Genomic DNA, 13,864 nt, shown 5'->3' with positions numbered 1-13,864 from the left:
TTTAAATTCTTTAAGCAGTTAAGAAACAGGTAAAAAAGCTATTCCTTAAGCCTAGTGGGTCTTAATTGCCTTCAGCTCAAGACAATCCCTGTGCCAAAGTGGCACGTTTTGGAGTGGTGCATTGTATTCCCCTTCAGTCCTGCCTTTGAACCTTCTCCAAGAAGTTTCACAGTCCAGACTTTGAGTTAGTAGATTGCTCCATTTCACCTCATAATGCTGCTGGAAGCCTGTAAACAAGGTACTAGGCCAATTTTTATCAGCTCCATAAAGTCAGCCTTAGTTCCTTAGATCTGTGTGGTCATACCGGGGTCTATTACATATCTGAGGATTACATCACTCTCAAATATGAAATTCTAATCAAAGCCTTGGTAATATTACCAATGTTTCCCATTTTGTCCTGTTACAAGGAGAATAGTTTTTTTTATTAAGTTTTAAATTTTAATTCCAGTGTAGTTTACATACAGTGGTATATTATTTTCAGCTGTGCAATACAGTGATGCAACAATTGTGTACATTACTCAGTGCTCATCATGGTAAGGGTATTCTTTAATCCCCATCACCTATTTCAACATCCCCCCATCACCTTCCCCTCTGATAACCATCAGTTTGTGGAAAACAGATATGTACTGAATTTATGCATAACTGTATTGCCATGAAATGAGAATATTTAAGAGTATACAAAACCTTCTACATTCTGAAGGTATCAGGAAGGCAGAAAAAGATAAGTGTTTCACCTTTGCTCACAAAGGTGTATTTCACCAAATTATTGATGAAAAGAGAAAAACGTGCCCTTAAACCTGGAAAAACAAAACACAAAGAACCAACATTTAAAAAAAAAAAGAAACCATAAAAATTATAACAATCCTCATCAGTTCATTCATCTCCATGTAATTAATTCTTACTGATCTTCGTCTTTTTGTTAGTAGCTTCATAAACCATTAGTTTCTCCACTAGAGTTCTACAAATTCTCACTAAGTTCAGTGGTATGATCTGAAAGGTTCCAGAGACCGGTACTTGTTAGAGTCCTTTCCATTAGTCTCTTTGAAGATGAAGCACTTTTACAGGAGCAATTTTGCAAAGCATTAGAGTGCAAAAACAAAAGACTTTAGAATGCCTATGCTTAAAGATCTGATGAGAATTCATTGTAAAGCAATTGAAAAGGAGGTTTGGTTATATCTGTGGCACACACCTTAAGACTATAATTAGGGAAAGAAGATAGAAAAGATGGGCAAATAGAATTCTAAGTTCACCTCCTCCTATAGAAACACCAAGGCAACAACTATAGTATTGCAACTCACTCTTAAAATGACCTGAAGACTGGCAGAAGAGATATTCCACAGCTAGGTATAGAAAGAAGACCACATCAAAAACAAAACGAGGGATAGAGATGTGATCAGGAACCAAACCCCTAGAGGGACTACCTGCAAACAGGAAAGATATCCTAAGAATGGAGGAGCAAGGTGATTAATTCTCACACTGGGTACCCCAGCCCTGGAGACCTTCACTGGGAAGATGCATCCCCATAACAACTGATTTTGAAAGTCAGTGGGGCTTAACTCAAGGAAAGCATCAGGTCTTAACTCCAGGAGAGCCAGAGGAGAAACCAAGTCGCTGACTTTAAAGACCCAACACACTGAATAATTCAACCTAAAACACAGGAAAGAAGCAGCAATGTGGAAAACACCTGGGGTATACATAAAGGAGATTTGACTAATTTTAAGGGCCTGATCTTAAAAGAAAGGATCTGCAAGAGCTTTCTCTGGGAACAAAAGTACTGATAGATGACACTTTTTGCTCTTGCCAAGCCTAGATAGTGGGAAGCTTTCAGCAGCCAGTTCTGACACCTCCCATTTACCTTGCTAGCACTACACACTAATGCTCCCTTACGGATCCACCCTATACAACCCACCTGCTTCACAGGGGCCCCTTCAAAACACCTCCCATGCTATCACACCTGGTGGACAGCCCGAGCTGGGACCAGCTCTCCTCCAAATGCTACCCAGCAGTTGTCATAGAAGCTCATTCCAAAGCCAGGCTAAAGGCAAGCCCTACCACCAGAAGGCAAACCCTGCCACCCAGTGCACATGCACTGTGAAGCAACAAGGCTTCACAGATTTCCACACAGGAAGCAATCCCTGCCCACCAGTGCACCTCCAGCAGTTGCAGCTCAACCAGACAAGAACATACAAGCAGTCCCCACAGGGGATAGCCCTGGAGCACCTGTTATTGGTGACCAAGGGGGGTTCAACTACTGGACCCTATAGGATGCCTTCTACATAAGGCTAATATTTTTAAGACCAGGAGATGTAACTGGCCTACTTAATACATAGAAACAAACACAGAGAGTTAGATGAAAAGAGGAGACAGAGGACTATGTCTTAAATAAAAGAATAAGACAAACCACAGAAAGAGAGCTAAATGAAACAGAGATAAGTGATATGTCTGATAAAGAGCTAAAAGTGCCTGGGTAGCTCAGTCAGTTAAGCGTCTGCCTTCAGCTCAGGTCATGATACCAGGGTCCTGGGATCAAGCCCCACATCTGGCTCCCTGCTCAGCGGGGAGCCTGCTTCTCCCTCTTTTTCTGCTGCTCCCCTGTTGGTGCTCCCCCTTTTTCTCTCTCTCAAATAAATAAACTCTTAGGGAAAAAAAAGAGTTCAAGATAATGGTCATAAAGATATCCCCTGGACTTGAAAGAAAAGTAAATAAACTTAATTCAGAAAAATATTTTAAAACAAATTGTAATATGAGAAAAAAAGGTAATTACATATGAAAGGATTAATCCAACGAAGAGATACAACAACTGCAAATATCTATATACCCAACACAGGAGCACCCAAATATATAAGGCAAACTTTGATGAACATAAAGGAGAAATTTACAATAAATAATAGTAGGGCCTTTAACACCCCCACATACATTAAAGGGGATCATTAGAGAGAAAATCAATAAAGAAGTGGCCTTGAACAGCACCTTAGTCCAGATGGACTTAACACATATATACAAAACAATTCACCCAAAAACAGCATAATGCACATTCTTTTGAAGTGCACATGGAATGCTCTCCAAATACATCACAAGACAGACCACAAAACAAGTCTCAATAAATTTAAAATTAAAATCATATCAAGCATTTACTCTGACCACGATGGTGTGAAACTTAAAATCAATTACAAGGAAAAAAAAAAAAAACGAAGGTAACATAAACAAGTGGAGGCGAAATAACATGCTACTAAACCATCAAGGGGTCAATGAAGAAATCAAAGAAGAAATTTTTAAACCAGCTGGAGACAAATTAAAATTAAAACACTATCATTTAAAATCTTTGGGAGGCAGCTAAAGCAGTTCTAGGAGGAAAGTTTAAAGCCCACTTCAAGAAACGAGAAAAAACTCATCTAACCTTATACACAGAGGAACCAAAAAAAGAAAAACAAAGTCCAAATTTAGTAGAAGGAAGGAAATAACAAAGATTGGAGAGGATATAAGAGGACATAAATGAGAGGTTAAAAAAATTTAGAAACGATCAATGAGACTAAGAGCTGATTTTTTTGAAAAGGACAACAAAATGTATAAAACTTCAGCCTGACAAATCAAGAAAAAAAGAGAACTTGAGGGCGCCTGGGTGGCTCAGTGGGTTAAGCCGCTGCCTTCGCCTCAGATCATGATCTCAGGGTCCTGGGATCAAGTCCCACATCGGGCTCTCTGCTCAGCGGGGAGCCTGCTTCCCTCTCTCTCTCTCTGCCTGCCTCTCTGACTACTTGTGATCTCTCTCTGTCAAATAAATAAATAAAATCTTTAAAAAAAAAAGAGAGAACTTGAATAAATACAATCAGAAATTACATCAGAAAATACAATTAAAAATTACTTCTAACACCACAGAAATACAAAATATTATAAGAGATTACCATGAAAAAGTATATGCCAACAAATTAGACAATCTAGGAAAAATGCATAATTCCTAGAAACATTCAACCTTCCAAGACTGAATCAGGAAGAAATAGATAATATGAGCAGACCAATTACTAGTAACAAAATTGAATTATTAAGTAATAAAATCAGAGCAAACTAAAGTCCAGGACCACATGGTTTCACGGGTGAATACCAAACATATAAAGAAGAGTTAATACCTATCCTTTTCAGACTATTCCAGAAAATAAAAGAGAAAGAAATGCTAACAAATTCATTCTCTGAGACCAGCATGACTTCGATACCAAGAGCAAAGGCATTAGGGAAGGAAGGAAGGAGGGAAGGAAGGGGTGGGTGGAAAGGAAAGGAAGAAAGAAAAAGAAAGTAGAGAGGAGGAGGAAGGGAGGGAAGAGAGGGAGGGAGGAAATTACAGACCAGTATCCCTCATAGGGCATGGATGTAAAAATCCTTAACAGTATTAGCACACATAGTACAGCAATACATTAAAGAAATTCAACACAGTCAAGTGAGATTTATTTCAAGAATACAAGGATGGTTCCATACACACAAATCAATCATTGTGATTACTCCACATTAACAAAATAAATAAAACACATGATCATCTCAATAGATACAGAAAAAGCACCTGATAGAATTCAACATTCATTGTAGATAAAAATTCTCAATAAACTGGGTATAGATAGAACATACCTCAAAAACACAATAAATGCCATATATAACAAACTACAACTAACATATTAAATCGTGAAAAGCTGAAAGCTTTTTCTCCTACGATTAGGAACAAGACAATGATGTCTACTCTTAGCATTTTTTTAAAGATTTTATTTATTTGTCAGAGAGAGATAGAAAGAGAGAGAGCACAAGCAGGGGGAACAGCAGGCAGAACATGCAGAGGGAGAAATGGTCTTCCCACTGAGCAAGGAGCCTGATGCAAGACTCAATCCCAGGATCCTGCGAACATGACCTGAGCCACAGGGAGCCTGCTTTTCCCTCTGTCTCTGTGACTCTCTCTGTCTCTCATGAATAAATAAACAAAATCTTATAAAAAGAGAGAGAACGTGGGCACCTCGGTGGCTCAGTGGGTTAAAGCCTCTGCCTTCGGCTCAGACCATGATCCCGGGATCCTGGGATTGAGCCCCGCATCGGGCTCTCTGCTCGGCAAGGAGCCTGTTTCCCCCTCTCTCTCTGCCTGCCTCTCTGCCTACTTGTGATCTCTCTCTGTGAAATAAATAAATAAAATCTTTAAAAAAAAAAAAAGAGAGAGAGAGAGAGATAACTTACAAACTCAAAGAATGAATAATCAAATTTAAGAGTGCCTGGCTGACTCATTTGGTAGAGCAAGCAACTCTGGATCTCAGGGTTGTAAGTTTGAGCCACATGCTAGGAATAGATATTACTTTTTTTAAAAAATCAAGTCTTTTAAAAGATGAATAATCAAATTTTAAAACAGGTAGGACAAAAATGGACATTTTACAGAGAAGATATCCAAATGGTGAACAGGAACATGAAAAGACGATCAACATTGCTCATCATCAGGGAAGTGCAAATCAAAAGTACAATGAGATAGCACATCACATTTGCCATAATGGCTAAAATCAACAACAAAGAAACAACAAATATTGGTGAGGATGTGGAGTAAGGGGAACCCTCCAGCACTCATTCTGGGAATGCAAACTGGTGCAGCCACTCTGGTAAACAGTATGGTGGGTCCTCAAAAAAAAAAAATTAAGAAGCAGTGTGAACAGAATATATTTATTAGAACAACACGAGGAAGAAATGAAAAGGCCTCGTAGATTTGCATCTTTAGTACACTCACCCTTCTGGCCATATGGCTGATCCTTCCTTAAGGCATGACACAGGCTAACTGAGTAACTTTTCTTCCACATCCATGGACATGGCAAAGCCTACCCCCTGATGAGCCCCTGCTCAGAAGCAAAAGAAGGCATGATCTCCAAGAGATGCTGACAGAAGTAGGACTGGCACTTGAGTACTGGTTGCCCAAGCTGCAGGAACAACTGGGTGTGACCTGTGCCCAGGCCTTACAACACATAGAAGAAAAAGACCTCCAGAACCTCAAATCCCAAGCATGACATTCCTGGAAGGAAAGAGCCCCGGAGGTGCTTCTTAAACTGTCACACCCAAAAAGTCTTTCAGAGTCACAGGAGTCTCAGCTGTAAATGAGAAGGAAAATGCAGAAGCAGGCAGAGCAGGCACTGCAGGAGCTAAGAGACTTGCTGTCAAAAGGGAGGCAGCAACAGGATGAAGCAGTGAGGAAAAGAGAGGCAGAGCTGAGGCAGGCAATGGAGATCCCTGAAGAATACTGGCCACCTCCACAAAAGTCCTTAAAAGAAGTCATGGAAAACATTCAGAAACAACTCAACCTCATGGAGGGGATACTGTCTCACAGGCAAAATCTCCCATATAGAGATCTGGTGAGATGGACATCTGGAGGGTTGGCCCTGCAGGGAATTTACAAAACCAGCGACCAAAGAGGTTTGATAGAGATGAGCGAGGAGCTACTCAGTGTCCCAAAGGAGTTCTCACTCTTTGGCCCTGAGCAGAGCACTCGGATGGAAACAAAGGAGTTTACATCTGCTCAAGCAGAAGCCATGTTCACCCAGACTATAGAGAAGCTAGGCTTCAGTGCAACTACTGCAGCCAAAGGTGAAGGTTGGGGACTTAGCCTGGAAGCTAATGTAGATGACAGCAAACATTCAGAATCTAAGAAAACCCAACAATCACATGCTGAGCACACTTATTTTTGCTCAACCAAGTTCAGCTATATGCCACTGGCTTCCTGCCACTTTCGCATTGATCAGCTCCAGTTATCCAAGGCTGCTCTGCAGGAATTAAAATGCATTGAAGACCTCCTGGGTCAGTGTACAGGCCCAGACAGACTCCTCTTACTGAAGTCCAGGACAGAGGCCTTCTTCAATAGGTTTGGTTCTCATGCTAATCAGGGCCCTCTGCACCTGGGAGGAAACTACTGGTGGAAAGCCATTTCAGAGGGTTTCCAAAGTGAGCAACTGGCAGAAGTGAAACAGCAGTCAGCAGAGGCCCCAGATTATTATATCAGGGGCAGCCACAGTGGCTTTGGAATGCAAATTGCTGCAGGTGTGGATGTGACAGACTCTCATTCAAAAATGAACTCTCAGAGCACAAACTTCCAAAATCTCCAAACACAAATCCAGTTATCTGTGGCCCAGACAAGTGGCCCACCAGAAGCAAATGTCCTTTTCCAGGGGAAAGCTGGCCTAGTTGCCAGTAATCAAATAGATTATGCTGAGTGAAATAAGTCAAGCAGAGAGAGTCAATTATCATATGGTTTCACTTATTTGTGGAGCATAACAAATAGCATGGAGGACATGGGGACTTAGAGTGGAGAAGGGAGTTGGGGGAAATTGGAAGGGGAGGTGAACCATGAGAGACTATGGACTCTGAAAAACAATCTGAGGGTTTTGAAGGGACGGGGGGTGGGAGGTTGGGGTACCAGGTGGTGGGTATTATAGAGGGCACGGATTGCATGGAGCACGGGGTGTGGTGCAAAAATAATGAATACTGTTATGCTGGAAATAAAAAAAAAAAAGAGAGAAGAACAATTACAACAATCAGCAGATGTGTCGTGTCCCTACTCCCATTGTGTCCTTTATTAAATTTGGAAAGGGCTTCTCTGCTTCCAAATCTCAGATCATGAACTGTCTACTCAGTAAACGTAAGTATCTTTTTCCATCGGCATTGCAGGGGGAGCAGCAAAGACTGTCTCTTGATGGAGGGTGTAGTAGAAATCTGCTGGTATTGTCCTGTGGGGGAAGATGAGGACAGCTTTGACAAATGTTTGACCTTCACCAATCTTCATGGAGATGCCAAGGACCATGAGAAGCAGCTTGCCTTCCTGCAGGAGATCTCTTCCATCGTTGTGGTGCTCATGGAACTTCTGATGACAATACAGAAAACCAAAAACTTGTCCATGACCTGTGTCAGCTATCAAAAACTTTGATCTGTTTGCTTGATAACAAAGCAAAAACCATGGCCAATACTACTGGCCAAAGAGTGAGAATTGGCATCAGGAATCGAAATGAGGCAGAATTAACAGAGGAGCTCAAAACTACAATCAGAGATTTGCCAGAGCTCTCTCACACTGCTTTTAGCTTAGAGGACTGTGCCCAGATTGCACACAAGCAAGGATTTCTTATTGATGAAGACCAGAGTGACTGCAAGGAAACCAAAGATAAGGCAAAGGTTCTCACGGCCCTACTAGGAGACATGCCAGTATCTCAGATGAAGGAAAAATTACTACCTCTTTAGAGATGACTGCGGTGTCTTTGATGTAAGAGGGATAAAGAACTCTACCATCTGAGGGAAAAGGGAAATCAGAGTATTGAACAACACAAGAGTGAAATCGAGGCAGATAAACAAAGAATACGGAGTCAACAATTGAACAAAGCCTTTCTTCCCAGTGAGTTCATGCATTTTGTCCTTGAAATTATCCAAAAATGTTCAGAAATTCGTAACAACCTCTATTTCTTACAGTGGCTGGGTGTGTTTTTTGACAACCTGACAGTCGGTCACTTGGAAAAACTGAATGAAAAGAAAAAGGCTTTGTGCTCCCAGGTACAAACAGAAAAACAAAAGGTACCAGAAAACCCCTCCCTGAAACAGTGGCAAAATGACATAGAAGCTATTTCTGCAGAGATTAGTGACTGCATCTTGAGAATTGAGCAGATTCTCAGAGAAATAAGCCAGATGTATTAAACTCTGGAAGAACTGTTTTCCACAAAAGATACGCTTTTTCTCTCCCTTCCCCAGATTGCTGTAGATCTAATGATATCTGGTATTCCTATTGAGCTGATGGATGGGGATGCTTCATATGTGCCTCTAAAGTGGGAGCAGCTATTTTTGACAAGGTCTCTGAGAAACTTGGAGACAAATGGCTGTTTATTCTCTCTGTTCTTCTCCTGTTATGCTGAAAATAAAAAATAAATTAAAGAAAAAGAAAAGAAAATGTTTTAAAATATTCAAATGTAAGGAAATACTTATCTCCAGATCAGACACCTTTTTAACTTCTCAAATTATTTAAGCCATAGAGTCATGATCAGAATAAAAATAAAAATGAAGAGCACTCTGAAGCAAATCAAGGTGCCATTCTGCAAACCTACACCTTCTAAAACATGGCTTACATGATGTTCTCAAAGCTGATGACCTAAAGGAATCCTGATACAAAGAAGAAAATTTATGTCGGACATATGGGCATCCATTGGCTTGCATTTAGAGACACAGGATACCCTTCCATAGCCAGTGAAAACAAACAGTACATGAAACCACAGTAAAGACTAGAATCTGCAGAGTTAGGAGAGAGGAGTAATGACTCTATTGTCTTTGTTTCTCCAAAGGGTTTCAAGAATACTCTCAGTTTCACGTAAAATGACCTATGTCTCCAGAAGAAATCCTGGAACAGGAAAATTTAAAGGAAACAGATATTCTTGAACAGCACAGTTTTCCTTTTGTTCTCTGGGAAATAGTCTCAGTAAGAACTGTAAAGACCTCGGGGCACCTCAGTGGCTCATTTGATGGGGCATCATCCTTTGGCTTTGGTTCTGATCCCAGGGTCCTGACATGGAACCCTGTATGCTCCCTGCTCAGCAGGGTGTCTGCTTCTCCCTCTCCCTCTGCCCTTCCCATGCTCATGCTTTCATTCGCTATCTTCCAAGTAAATAAAATCTTAATCTCAAAAAAAAAAAAAAGTTGGAAGGACCTGCTAGTATAAAGTTCAAATAGTGATGGAAACAGAACCCCTACATGGTACCTGTCTCTCTCACATCACTGTGTGCTCAAAAATTGCAATGTTCAATTAACATTTCTTGAATGCTTTTTGTATTTGTTTAATGAATCCAAAAAGGCCTTTCACTAAGTAATATATATCATATATTAACTTTGAATTTCAAGCCAATATTATTGTGTACAAATAAAAAAGATCTTTGATAAATTCCACAGGCATTGAAGCAGTGTGATTATTCAATGAGATTCAGAGACTGTGCTCAAGAGATGCCAAATAAACTGGCAAGAAGTAAATTGGGATAGAGAAAAGATGACCGTGTAGGAGTGAGGTTTTCTGTGATAGTAGTACAGACAGTAAAGGTGGAGTCAGGATAAAGAGATTACACTGTCAGCAGATTAGGGTCATGGCGGGTGAGGGGGGTGGATTTCAGAAACTATGGAATAGGGAGGAAGAGTCAGTAGGGATGACAATCACAGGATCATCAAGAGTAGAAGACCTGGACCCAGGTGTAGGTCCCTGGATTAGAAGTGGCCAGAGTTCTAAGGTCAGTAGAGGTAAAATTCACACATTCAGTGGATTAAGTCTCTCAGAGTCACTGAAAGTGGGAACATGGAAACACAGGAATTTGAGGTCACCACATCACTTGATTTAAGGGACTTCCAGAGTAAGTTAAGCAAGACAGCCCAAGTGTAATGGGAAAAAAGGAGTAACAAGGCCTATAGTAATCGGGCTGGAGAGTGACAGATACTTTTTAGTTTCTTTTTTTTTTTTTTAATATGTTATTTGCCAGAGAGAGAGAACACAAGCAGGGAAGCAGCACGCAGAGAGAGAAGCAGGTTCCCCACTAAGCAAGGGGCCTGACATGGGACTAGATCCCTGGACCCTGGGACCATGACCCAAGTCAAAAGCAGATGCTTAATCAACTGAGCCACCCAGGCATCACAAGAGTGATGGATTCTAAGGCAAGATCGAAACACATGAATAAGACGTGAGCTATATTTTTTTAAGATTTTATTTATTTTCGAACACATAGAGAGCCAGAGAGGGAACACAAGCACGGGGGGTGGGAGAGGAAGAAGCAGGCTTCCCTCAGAGCAGGGAGCCCAAGGTAGGGCTCGATCTCTGGACTCTGGGATCATGACCTGAGCTGAAATCAGGAGGTGGATGCTCCACAGACGGAGCCACCCAGGCACCCCTAAGGGAAAGGTAAGTTAAGGTGAGGGAATAAATTACTAGGCTTAAGTAGGTTTGAGAGTTAAGGAGTGCCAGCTTGCACGTGTACTTAAGAACACCATCTCAGGGACAAGATGGCTGGGGAGTAGGAGGAGGCGCCTTTTCAGCCAGTACCCCAAAGTGAGCTGATTACCTACCAAAGAACTCCATTCACCCATGAAATCAGCCTGAGATCAGAATTATACACGTCTGGATCTCTACAGGGGCAGAAGGCACCAGTGGGCAGGTAAGGCGGAGTGGGAACCATGGACTGATATCTGAAGATAAACAAAAGGGGGAGGGAGCCACCAGAGGCGACCGGTAGGAAAGTAATACCCCAATACGAGCGAGAGTGCCCTGCGTCTGGGGACCAGAATTAACTTGGAGACTGGTTGAAAGCACTCCAAAAGAGCAAAGGATCGCGGGGGGAAATTTGGGAATCTGGGCGGCTAGGGACAGAGGCTTAAGTCCCCGGTCCCAGGACAGCCTCCTCGGCACTGAGGCAGAGAGAGTGCAGCAGAGAAACCAGGTCTTGGTCCCTAAGCCTCCAGTGTGCCTGAGTATGCGTGTGTTCTAGCTCCTGTGAGGGGATGGGAGCCACACCGGTCGGCAGAACGCGTGAGACCTGCTACAAAGCCTGAGATACACGTGCATGTCCCTCATGCTCCCCTGAGAGAGTTACAAAGGCCCAGCCGGCACTCTTTGACCCGCGCCATTGTTTCAGAGCCTAAGCCGCGCGCCCCAAACTCTCCCCTGAAAGAGGTGCGCAAAAGCCCAGCATGGTGCTTTCAGACCTGCGCCCCGTTCTCAGAAACCCATAGCCGCCCCTGAAAAAGGTGCTTGCAAGCTGGGCACTCTTAGACCCAGCAAGACCAGGCACTCCCAGCCCGGGCCAGCGGGAAAATCTCAGTGTGCGATCGCTGCTTGGAACCTCTCTGGTGGTCGGGAGCTCCCAGACAGCCGCCACTGCCTTGGCTTTGGGTACAAGCAAAAGATCCCGCGTCCCCAGGGTCTTCAACTTGGAACCTACTCTGCCAGCGGCCAAGGGGGAACTTATTTAGGCTCTGCACCCAGACTGAGGCTTCTCTCTGAGAGGGAGATCAGGGTGCGGTTTGTTTTCCTCTAAAACTACAAAAACCATCAAAAGCGGTCAAGGTGAGAGAAAAATGAGTGAACGAACATAAAAACCACCAGAGAACAAAAAGCCTGAAAAAAACAAAGTTTTCTCAGAGCCCACCCCCTTGAGAGGGGCGGGAGGACTTAACTCAGGAAGCATCATTGACTGACAACCCACGTGGCAGGCCCTCCCCCAGAAAACAAACCAAGAAAGGAAAAAAAAAAAAAAAAGAGGAAAAAAAAAGAAGACTACAAGAGAACAACCAGTACTTCATAGGAAAACATTTATTGTTCACTCGTTCCCACTATTCTGGTTCATTTTTTTTTTTTACACATAGGTAATTTTTTTAACCTATTTACCATCACAGCAAGATGTACAGCACATCAAATTCCATAATAACCTTCTAACCTGAACTTTTTGATACATACCTATGTTTTTCTTTTGCATTTTTATTTTTTGAATTCCTTTTTTTAAATTTTAGTTTAGTTTAGTCTAGTTTATTCCTTTTTATTTTTATCCTCTAATATTCATATAGAGTTAAACTTCAAAGTAATCCCTTTTCCCCAATCAATACTACCCCTATAGGTAAACCAATTTTTAATCCCCTTTATCTTAGGAAAGTTGAGTCCTTTAACAAAGATATCAAGATACATCCAGGAAGAATCAAAACAACCTTCCTCATATACACTGAGAAGTTATAAGAACTCTCCTATCTTCATCTTCCACCAGTGTTTCTGTGTTTTTGTGTTTGTCCTGATAGCATATAAATCTTACACTTGGGGTTCTTTTTGACGAGGTTCTTCCTTTATTTGCATATATTTTTTTTTTCTCTTGTCATAAACTTGTATCAGTCTTTTTGTTTGTCTACTTCATAAATCTTACCTTGGGGCCCATCTGGGCTAAACCTTCTCTTTCATCTTCCCTTTCTTTCCTATCTCTCTCTCTCTCTTTTTTTTTTCTTTTCTTTTTTTTTTTTTCTTTTGTCTCTCATTTGGGTGGGGAATCCTGATTGCTCAGAAGTGTTCCAGGGTGCACCTTGACTGCACCACAGTTCGTACATCTAGCTACATCTGTTCAGTCATCTCTCACCAAAATGACTAGGAGGAGGAATGCCCAACAAAGGAAAAATTCAGAGGATGGACCTTCTGCAACAGAGCTAACAGCTATCAATGTAGACAATATGTCAGAAAGAGAATTCAGGCTAACAATTATCCCAGCAATAGCTAGATTGGAGAAAGCCATGGATGACCAAACGGAATTGATTAGGGCCAAACTGAAAGATACCAAACAGGATGTTCACAATGTTAGGGCAGAGCTTAAAGCTACCAGGGAGGAGGTTCACAATGCTCTCAACAAGTTCCAATCTAATCTAAACTCTCTCAAAGCTAGAGTAACTGAGACAGAAGATAGAATTAGTGATCTGGAAGACAAACAAATAGAGAGAAAGGATCAGGAGGAAGCCTGGAACAAACAGCTTAGGAACCACGAAAACAGATTCAGGAAAATAAATGATGCCATGAAGTGTTCCAGTGTCAGAATTATTGGAATCCCTGAAGGGGAGGAGAAAGAAAGAAGTCTAGAAGATATAGTGGAACAAGTCCTTTATGAAAATTTTCCCAATCTCGTGAATGGAACCAGCGTTCATGTACTAGAGGATGAACGGTCTCCACCCAAGATTATACATTCCAAAAAAAATCACGACACCTGATAGTCAAATTGAGGAATTATAATTGTAGGTATAATCTCTTGAAAGCCGCCAGGGCAAAGAGGTTCCTTACTTACAGGGGGAAGCCCATCAGAATAACGTCACACCTGTCCACAGGGACCTGGCAAGC

At 41.8% G+C, this 13,864-nt stretch overlaps 1 pseudogene; it reads left to right on the top strand.

The window, feature by feature from the left end:
• The window catches only part of LOC116599828, a 50,538-nt pseudogene that overhangs the window by 22,133 nt on the left and 14,541 nt on the right, over positions 1–13,864 (top strand).

The sequence above is a fragment of the Mustela erminea genome, chromosome 9 (assembly GCF_009829155.1).
Source record: "Mustela erminea isolate mMusErm1 chromosome 9, mMusErm1.Pri, whole genome shotgun sequence".
Classification (NCBI taxonomy): domain Eukaryota; kingdom Metazoa; phylum Chordata; class Mammalia; order Carnivora; family Mustelidae; genus Mustela; species Mustela erminea.
This window is presented reverse-complemented; position numbering and strand designations above follow the sequence as displayed.